The sequence below is a fragment of the Lissotriton helveticus genome, chromosome 5_1 (assembly GCF_964261635.1).
Source record: "Lissotriton helveticus chromosome 5_1, aLisHel1.1, whole genome shotgun sequence".
Taxonomy (NCBI): Eukaryota; Metazoa; Chordata; class Amphibia; order Caudata; family Salamandridae; genus Lissotriton; species Lissotriton helveticus.
The window spans coordinates 321,143,966-321,154,201 of record NC_136065.1 but is presented as its reverse complement, the minus strand read 5'-3'; the positions used below and the strand labels follow the sequence as shown (position 1 = coordinate 321,154,201).

General features: G+C 36.4%; 1 long non-coding RNA gene across 2 annotated transcripts; it reads right to left on the bottom strand.

Annotated features, from left to right (window-relative positions):
* Window positions 1–3,720: 3,720 nt before the first annotated feature.
* Window positions 3,721–5,567, bottom strand: LOC144753132 (uncharacterized). 2 transcript variants are annotated; one of them, XR_013594213.1, is made up of 5 exons: window positions 5,431–5,567; window positions 5,254–5,336; window positions 5,058–5,144; window positions 4,593–4,668; window positions 3,721–3,988 (listed from the first exon to the last, which is right to left on the bottom strand). It is a non-coding gene; the product is annotated as an uncharacterized LOC144753132 (long non-coding RNA). The 2 variants fall into 2 exon arrangements; XR_013594214.1 differs by lacking the exon at window positions 4,593–4,668.
* Window positions 5,568–10,236: the final 4,669 nt, after the last annotated feature.

Here is a 10,236-nt window from a genome sequence, read left to right as displayed (position 1 = left end):
TATTAGTTGTTTTATGGTGTGTAAGTTACCATGTGCCACACGTGTTGTTTTCTGCTCTTAGCTCATGAGCGGCTGTATGGGTAGGAGTCAGCCATCTTTTCATTTTCCCCTAAACTCTTGTACAATTAGGATGTTGGTTGGGTGTGGGTGTCCCCTGCTGTTTCAGGTTTCTCCACTCGCCAGTGTTTTTGGGGACGTTTTTTCGATGTGTGATTTATTATATTGTCTTGTATATTTTTCCACGTATCTTCTCTATGCTTCCTAATCTTTATGCATATTTTCCTATGCATTTTCTTTCTTCTTCTTGTACATCCTTCTATTTCATCTACTTCATTTTCACTTATATATTTTCTTGTTCATCTTCTGTATAATTTCCTTTCATGCTCATGGTGGTTTTTTATTGTATCTATGCTGTGATTCTTTCAGTTTTTGAGCTGCATTCCTTTTGGAAACTCATTCAAGTTTGCAGTTTAATTTTTTGTGTTGTATACGGAGGGAGGATATGTGGTAACCTGAATTGTAATTATCCTGTCACTTTCTCCCTGCCCGCTCAGTCAGTGTGAATGTGCTGCGTGGAATGTTGGTGTGGTGATGATGGATGGAATGTCTGGGTGCCTGTGAACTGAAGTGTGACAGTGGGAGTATGGACTAAGCAGCAGGCAGACTGCTCATGGTGGGGCTTCTTCACAATAACTTAACAACTTGTAACCAAGACTTAATAAATCTACCCAAGTACATCTTGGCTACTGGACTTCATTACTACAAGTATTTAATACACAGTAAATAAAAATACAAATGTTAATGTGAATGGTAGTATTTCGATTTATTCTTTAAGCAATATTATTTATAAATACAAATATTTAAATTAATGTTTTAATGCACATTTCATTTAATGGGAAAATGAGCTACAATATTTTATTTTATCAGTTCTATGTGAATAACAAATATTGACATTTTTGTTGCATTGATATTAAAATGTTTCAAGATTTTTGTTAGCGAATAACAAACTTTAATAATTTTCCCTATACATTCCCATAGGGAGATCTCCATCTTAGTGGTGGAGATCTGCATCTTCCGTGGCTAAAGTTATAAGTAGTAACTTCACAATCAAAAAATCAGTCTTGAGGTCTCCACCCCTGAATGGAGAAGGTTGAAGACATGTTAGTCTACAATGAAGTTTACATCTACATTCTGAAATGGCGAATATCATAAAGTGTAGGATTACACTTAAGTGCAAGAGTAGATTTTGACATGAGTAAACTTATATATTTAAATTTAACTTTGTGAATAGGCCCTTTGGTGTTTTAGTTAGGGTCAGAAGTTTAATGGTAGCTCAGGTGATCAGAGGGTATATAATGGACTGTAACATGATGAAGCAACAGTAAGATTATTACAGGGGACAGATTGTTTGTTGATTTGTATACTGTATTGATAATTTATCTTACGCTTAATTTTTTGTTTTTTTTAGCAATTCTTCTTGGTGTGAATATGTGGAATTGAGGGTGTGCCTGGGAAGATTACATAAAGTTCAGGTTGCAAAATTCAGAACCTTTTCTAATGGATGCTTTCAAAAACTCATAGAGATTTGTCATGTTCGAGCTGCACTGAAGTTGTCAAAATAATTTTCTGGAATGCCAAGTTACATTTAAAAAAATCATGCTTCTATTTATACATTATAGTGTTTAAAACTCACAGCAGAAAATGTATACTTCCAAAACTCCATTCCCAGCTAGTGTATGTTTCAGTCCCGGCATGGCCCTTCCTCATGGCTTCCTGAGAATACACTAAGGGCCTCATTTATGGGGTTTTGGCAAAGGGCAGTGCAGCAAGTTCCCTTGCTGCTCTGTATTATGGCAAAGTGAAAGGGCAGGAATGCCCTGTATTTATCCAATACAGTGCCTTCTTGTCCTTTGCCCCTGCACTGGTGCTGTTTCGGCAGCCTAGCACCAACGCAGGCACCCTTACCATGGTGCAAGGGTGCCAGCCTTCTGTGTGTGCTGCAGGACACATAGAAAGAGGAAAGAACTATGAGAAACAAGCATTGGCATAGCCAATAGGTCTCGCCTCTGGGACCTTAAGTGTTTAGCCAGAACTTTTGGCTATGTTGTAGATCATTGTGGCTGCTGTGCATTATGTTGAAAAGTTATAATAAATAGTGTTAAGCATTTTTGTTACCTTTATACAAACGTAGATGACATTATATACAGCTGAAAAAACGGATTAAAAAAAGATTTTAACATAAAAAATGTCTTCTAGTTTTCTTGTACTTGAACTGCTGGCAACTTCTTCCTGCCTTTCTCTTGCTTTTTTGTTATAAAATAAATTGTTATTGGGGAGTGCGACATAAATAATGGGGAAGGAGAGGTTGGAAAATAGTAATTTAATTAGAAAATGAGCAGGGGACGGACACTAGGGCAGAATCAACAGATGCCAGATTCCAAGGGCAGACTGACGTGATGGTTTGGTGGTGCGCGGATTCAAAATGGTGGTGGCGAATGATGTTTGGTGCTCAGGTGGTGACACTATATAGTGTGGACTGGAGGTTTGTTGTGGATTGTGGAGCTCTGGAGTTGAAATATGATGTTTGGTGTGAAATTATGCGGTGTGAATTGGAAATGTGTGGAGTTGGATTGTGTGGCCTGAAACTGTGGTGTTGAGTGAAATTATGCTTAGTGAAATTGTGTCATGGTGTGGAGTGCATTTATGTTGCTTGGTGGTATGTGGTATAGAGTGCATTTATGTGGAGTGTATTTATGTTGCTTTGAGTAGAGTGCAATTATGTGGCATGTAATTATTTAGCACTGACTGGTATTATGTGGAGTGTATTTATGTTGCATTGAGTAATTATGTGGCGTGTAATTATGTGGTACTGCGTGGTATTATGTGGAGTCTATGTTGCATTGAGTAGAGTGTAATTTTGTGGCGTGTAATTATGTGGAACTAAGTGGTATTATAGGGAGTGTATTTATGTTGCATTACGTAATTATGTGGTGTGTAACTATGTCACACTGAAGGGTATTACGTGGAGTGTATTTATGTTGCATTGAGTAGAGTGTAATTATGTGGTGTGTAATTATGTGGCACTGAGTGGTATTATGTGGAGTGTATTTATGTTGCATTGAATAGAGTGTAATTGTGATGTGTGATCATGTGGTACTAAGTGGTATTATGTGGAGTATATTTATGTTGCATTGAGTAGAGTGTTTTTTATGTGACATGTAATTATGTGGCACTGATTGGTATTATGGGTAGTGTATGTTGTATTCAGTAAAGTGCAATTATGTGGCGTGTAATTATGTGGCACTGAGTGGTATTATTTGGGGTGTATGTTGCATAGAGTGCAGTGTAATTATGTAGCACATAATTATGTGACACTGAGTGGTATTGTGTGGAGTGTATGTTACATTTAGTAGAGTATAATTATGTGGTGTGTAATTATGTGGCACTGAGTGGTATTATTTGGAGTATTTGTTGCATTGAGTGCAATGTAATTGTGTAGCATATAATTATGTTATTTGAAAAACAGGGGACCCCTACAGTAATAAGTTTGCTATACGTAGGGAAACGACAATTTTAGAAAAATACAATTATAGCAAACACTCAATTAATAAATGCCAGCTCTCTCAAACAACAGGAATTAAAACATGACAAAAGAAACGACCTTCAATGTACGCCTATAAATATAGCAACACAATGTATTCTGATATACAAAACATTTTATTTTATATAGAGATTTAGATCAAACATTATTATTTCTTAAATATTTTCATTTTCTGTTTCATTAAATTATTCAGTACAGATACATTGAAATTGATCAACAAATCACAAAAATAAGAGAAAAGAGACAAACAAAAATTACAACAAGTCACACTGGACCGGTCAATATTCTATAATGGTGGGCAAAGCGGTTGGATTTGACTACGCGCGTTTCGGCATTCTGCCTTCATCAGGTGACCGTCATTCGCACATACACTGAACAGGACATAAACTAGAAGAAAAATACAGAAAATATATTTATATATATATATATATATATATATATACACATATTATAAAAAGGTCGCATAATGATACTAAACAAATTCTATTTACAAATATCAGCAAGAGAGACAAGGTCATTATTTGCAATAAAAAATTGTGAAAAATACTTTTTAATATTTACAAAATGTGCCGCTCATATATGTCTTGTAACGTCATTACTCGGACGGACATTCTAGACATGTTGCATGTTCCTATGTATATCACATGATATCTCCAATAATAATCCAGAGTCTATATCTAGCATATATTAGCCACAATCCTTATAAACAACACGACTTAGTTATCAATTCATGTTAAGCTGTCACTCTACATATTTTATCGAGCAGTATCTTAGATTCTCTTTTGGCCACTGAAGGGCAATACATAGAATGTGCAACTTCGATATGGAGAAAAGATGTACAGAAACAGAAACCACACGTCATAATTAAGACAGAGGTCTAAGGGTTGATAACTAACCAATATTCTCAGTTTAAGCAGATAACCAGGCTTCATTAAGGAGACTATGCTTTAGCCGATCGTTTTAACAGTTATAATTTTCTGGATATACTTACGTAAATTCTAAGTAAAAGGTAAATCTTACGTCTTCTATGATATCATCGTCTGACTTCTATGTTTATTGTTATTAACCTTAAATGCAATGAAGATAAATGAGGGCAATGCTGGACATAAAAGAACGATTTGTATTATTAAATCCCTATTAATTTCACAGAGGTGCTGTCCCAGGGAAACATATAATGAAAGAGTCAGTTCTAATTTCATATGGAATATTTATACTACTAAACTTAACCTGTTAGTATAGTTCTATTTGTTTACCATATATGAGACAGGCTGATTCCTAAATCAAAGGATGTTTGACTTGAAAATCGGGATTCAGCATAGAGGTAAAGCGGGTAGGTGCTGGTTATTAGAGGGTCCACATCGACCTTAATCAACAGATAGATGTGGATCTAAATATCAACAATATAGGCACTATTTAAACTCTCCATCCATGTAAGTATACTTTCCTGGATAATTACCTTAATTTGATCGAGGTATATCGCACTAATTCATGGATCTAGGCGCGAGCGATACTGACAGGCTCATATCGTGGAGGCGGCAATGTTCTACGTAGAATGAAATAAAATGATGGAAACAATTTCTGGTAAACCTGATGAAAAACGAACGAATGCTATACTATTTGAATTCCAAAAGACTAGTTAAGATGCACGGTACCTTTAAGATCAAAAATATTCCCTGCTGAAAACTGGTCTCTGCCGTAGTATGCACCCATGCGTTTGGGCTATAGTCTGTTAATCCTAGACAGCCGGGGAACGAAAAAAGAACTGTTCAAGCTACCATGTCCAAAAGTTAGTTTACCGAAAAACACCGCTCTTTTCAAAATCGCCTTACCTTCATGTTGGCCCGTATATTCAAGACCCGGAACTCCCAAAAGTAGTCTGCATCGAATCCTCCACGCAGTACTAAAGAAGCGGGGGACTCTAAGTGTGTTTATATACCCCAGGCGTTCCCGCGTAGACGGTACTGAATTGAGAGCACCTGTGTACAAACATAGCGCATTCATGATGACGTCCTTTCTATGCGATGTATGGGCATAGAGATCGAAAGCGGATGAACCAATAATGTGCGCGATAAAGAGGCATGGTTGTTCAAGTTGTGCAAACATATAGAGTGTGCTTTATATACACACTAATATTCTATAGAGCCAATGTCATGTTTTTTATTAAGTATTTGGCGAAGAGGCAGCATTAGTGATAATTTACCATTTTTAATACACAAACTATGGATGAAAGTTACGAACTCCCTCTTAGATGGCTAATTGATTGTTACTTATTCAATTGCATATAGGCCTTCAAACAAGACCATAAAGATTATGATCAATACATAGTATTGGTGTACACACCGATATAATTGTATTAAATACGTATGTATATAATAGATGAAAAGACCCAGCCGAATATTATCAGGAAGGTTATATCCAGTAAATATGCTGGGATATATACTAAGCATAGTTAGACTACAAAGTAAGGCTATTATAGAGACATGAATATCACTATCTCTCATATCTTATATGATCGCCTGCTCCCATGGAATGTCCAAATTGAGACCCCTATTGATAGTGTCTAGAGAGAAGATCCAATAAACCTCACGAGGGTTATTATGTGGCATATAATTATGTGGCACTGTTGGTATTGTGGCGTGTATTTATGTTGCATTGAGTGGAGTGTAAGTATGTGGTGTGTAAATATATGGCACTGAGTAGTATTATGTGGAATGTATTTATGTTGCATTGAGTAGAGTGTAATTATGTGGCATGTAATTAGGTGGTACTGAGTGGTATGGGGCGTGTATGTTGTGTTCAGTAGAGTGTAATTATGTGGCGTGTTATTATGTGGCACTGAGTGGTATTATTTGGAGTGTATGTTCCATTGAGTGCAGTGTAATTATGTAGCATATAATTATGTGGCAGTGAGTGGTATTGTGTGGAGTATGTTGCATTCAGTAGAGTGTAATTCTGTGGCATATAATTATGTGGCACTGAGTGGTATTATTTGGAGTGTATGTTGCATTGAATGCAGAGTAATTATGTAGCATATAATTATGTGGCACTGAGTGGTATTGTGTGGCGTGTATGTTGCATCCAGTAGGGTGTAATTAAGGGTGTGTAACTTTGTGGCACTGAGTGGTATTTGAAGTGTATGTTGCATTGAGTGCAGTGTAATTATGTAGCATATAATTATATGGCACAAAGTGGTATTGTGTGGAGTGTATGTTGCATTCAGTAGAGTGTAATTATGTAGTGTGTAATTATTTGCCAAGGAGTGGGATTTGGAGTGTATGTTACATTGTGTGCAGTATAATTATGTAGCATATAATTAAGTGGCACTGTGTGGTATTATGTGGAGTGTATTTATGTTGCAATGAGAAGAGTGTAAGTAAGTGGCGAATAATTATATGGCACTGAGTGGTATTATGTGGAGTGTATTTATGTTGCATTGAGTAGAGTGTAATTATGTGGCGTGGAAATGAGTGGTATTATATGGAGTGTATTTATGTTGCATTGAGTAGAGTGTTATTATGTGGCGTGTAATTATGTGGCACTGAGTGGTAATATGTGGAGTGTATTTATGTTGCATTGAGTAGAGTGTAATTATCTGGTTTGTAATTATGTGGAACTGAGTGGTATGTGGGGTGTATTTGTTGCATTGAGTAGAGTGTAATTATGTGGTGTGTAACTATGTCACACTGAGTGGTATTATGTGGAGTGTATTTATGTTGCATTGAGTAGAGTGTAATTATGTGGTGTGTAATCATGTGGCACTGAGTGGTATTATGTGGAGTGTATTTATGTTGCATTTAGTAGAGTGTAATTATGTGGCGTGTAATTATGTGACAAGGAGTGGTATTATATGAGGTGCATGTTGCATTGAGTGCAGTGTAATTATGTAGCATATAATTATGTGAAACTGAGTGGTATTGTGGGGAGTGGATGTTGCATTCAGTAGAGTGTAATTATGTTGTCTGTAATTATGTGACACTGAGTGGTATTATGTGGAGTGTATTCATGTTGCATTGAAAAGAGTGTAATTGTGACGTGGGATCATGTGGTGCTGAGTGGTATTATGTGGAGTGTATTTATGTTGCATTGAGTAGAGTGTAATTATGTGGCACTGATTGGTATTATGGGGAGTGTATGTTGTATGCAGTAGAGTGTAATTATGTGGTGTGTTATTATGTGGCACTGAGTGGTATTATTTTGGAGTATATGTTCCATTGAGTGCAGTGTAATTATGTAGCATATATGTTTGTGGCACTGAGTGGTATTGTGTGGAGTGTATGTTGCATTCAGTAGAGTGTAATTATGTGGTGTGTATGTATGTGGCACTGAGTGGTATTTGGAGTGTATGCTGCATTGAGTGCAGTGTAATTATGTAGCATATAATTATGTGACACTGGGTGGTATTATGTGGAGTGTATTTAAGTTGCATTGAATAGAGTGTAATTGTGACGTGTGATCATGTGGTACTGAGTGGTATTATGTGGAGTGTATTTATGTTGCATTGAGTAGAGAGTAATTATGTGGCGTGTAATTATGAGGCACAGAGTGGTATTATTTGGAGTATATGTTGCATTGAGTGCAGTGTAATTATAAGGCATATAATTATGTGGCACTGAGTATTATTGTGTGCAGTGTATGTTGCATTAAGTAGAGTGTAATTATGTAACACTGAGTGGTATTTTGTGAAGTGTATGTTGCATTGAGTGCAGTGTAATTATGTAGCATATAATTATGTGGCACTGAGTGGTATTGTGTGGAGTGTATGTTTCATTCAGACGAGTGTAATTATGTGGTGTGTGATTATGTGGCACTGAGTGGTATTTGAAGTGTATGTTGCATTGAGTGCAGTGTAATTATGTAGCATATAATTATGTGGCACTGTTGGTATTATGTGGCATATATTTATGTTGCATTGAATAGAGTGTAAGTATGTGGTGTGTAAATATATGGCACTGAGTAGTATTTTTTGAAATGTATTTATGTTGCATTGAGGAGAGTGTAATTATGTCTCGTGTAATTATGTGGTACTGAGTGGTATGGGGAGTGTATGTTGTATTCAGTAGAGTGTAATTATATGACGTGTTATTATGTGGCACTGAGTGGTATTATTTGGAGTGTATGTTCCCTTGAGTGCAGTGTAATTATGTAGCATATAATTATGTGGCACTGAGTGGTATTGTGTGGAGTGTATGTTGCATTCAGTAGAGTGTAATTCTGTGGCGTGTAATTATGTGTCACTGAATGGTATTATTTGGAGTGTATGTTGCATTGAGTGCAGTGTTATTATGTAGCATATAATTAAGTGGCACTGTGTGGTATTATGTGGAGTGTATTTATGTTGCAATGAGAAGAGTGTAAGTAAGTGGCGTGTAATTATATGGCACTGAGTGGTATTATGTTGAGTCTATTTATGTTGCATTGAGTAGAGCGTAATTATGTGGCGTGTAATTATGTGGAAATGAGTGGTATTATATGGAGTGTATTTATGTTGCATTGAGTAGAGTGTTATTATGTGGCGTGTAATTATGTGGTACTGAGTGGTAATATGTGGAGTGTATTAATGTTGCATTGAGTAGAGTGTAATTATCTGGTTTGTAATTATGTGCAACTGAGTGGTATGTGGGGTGTATTTGTTGCATTGACTACAGTGTAATTATGTGGTGTGTAACTATGTCACACTAAATGGTATTATGTGGAGTGTATTTATGTTGCATTGAGTAGAGTGTAATTATGTGGTGTGTAATCATGTGGCACTGAGTGGTATTATGTGGAGTGTATTTATGTTGCATTTAGTAGAGTGTAATTATGTGGCGTGTAATTATGTGACAAGGAGTGGTATTATATGAGGTGCATGTTGCATTGAGTGCAGTGTAATTATGTAGCATATAATTATGTGAAACTGAGTGGTATTGTGGGGAGTGGATGTTGCATTCAGTAGAGTGTAATTATGTTGTCTGTAATTATGTGACACTGAGTGGTATTTTGAGTGTATGTTGCATTGAGTGCAGTGTAATTATGTAGCATTATGTGGCACTGTTGGTATTATGTGGTGTGTATTTACGTTGCATTGAGTAGAGTGTAATTATGTGGTGTGTAATTATGTGGTACTGAGTGGTATGGGGAGTGTATGTTGTATTTGTATTCAGTAGAGTGTAATTATGTGGCGTGTTATTATGTGGCACTGAGTGGTATTATTTGAAGTGTATGTTCCATTGAGTGCAGTGTAATTATATAGCATATATTTATGTGGCACTGAGTGGTATTGTGTGGAGTGTATGTTGCATTCAGTAGATTGTTATTCTGTGGCGTGCAATTATGTGGCACTGAGTGGTATTATTTGGAGTGTATGTTGCATTGAATGCAGTGTAATTATGTAGCATATAATTATGTGGCACTGAGTGGTATTGTGTGGAGTGTATGTTGCATTCAATAGAGTGTAATTATGAGGTGTGTACTTATATAGCACCGAGTGGTATTTGGAGTGTATGTTGCATTGAGTGCAGTGTAATTATGTAGCATATAATTATGTGGCACTGAGTGATATTGTGAAGAGTGTAATTTGCACTCAGTAGAGTGTAATTATGTGGAGTGTAATTATGTAGCATATAATGAAGTGGCACTCTGTGGTATTATGTGGA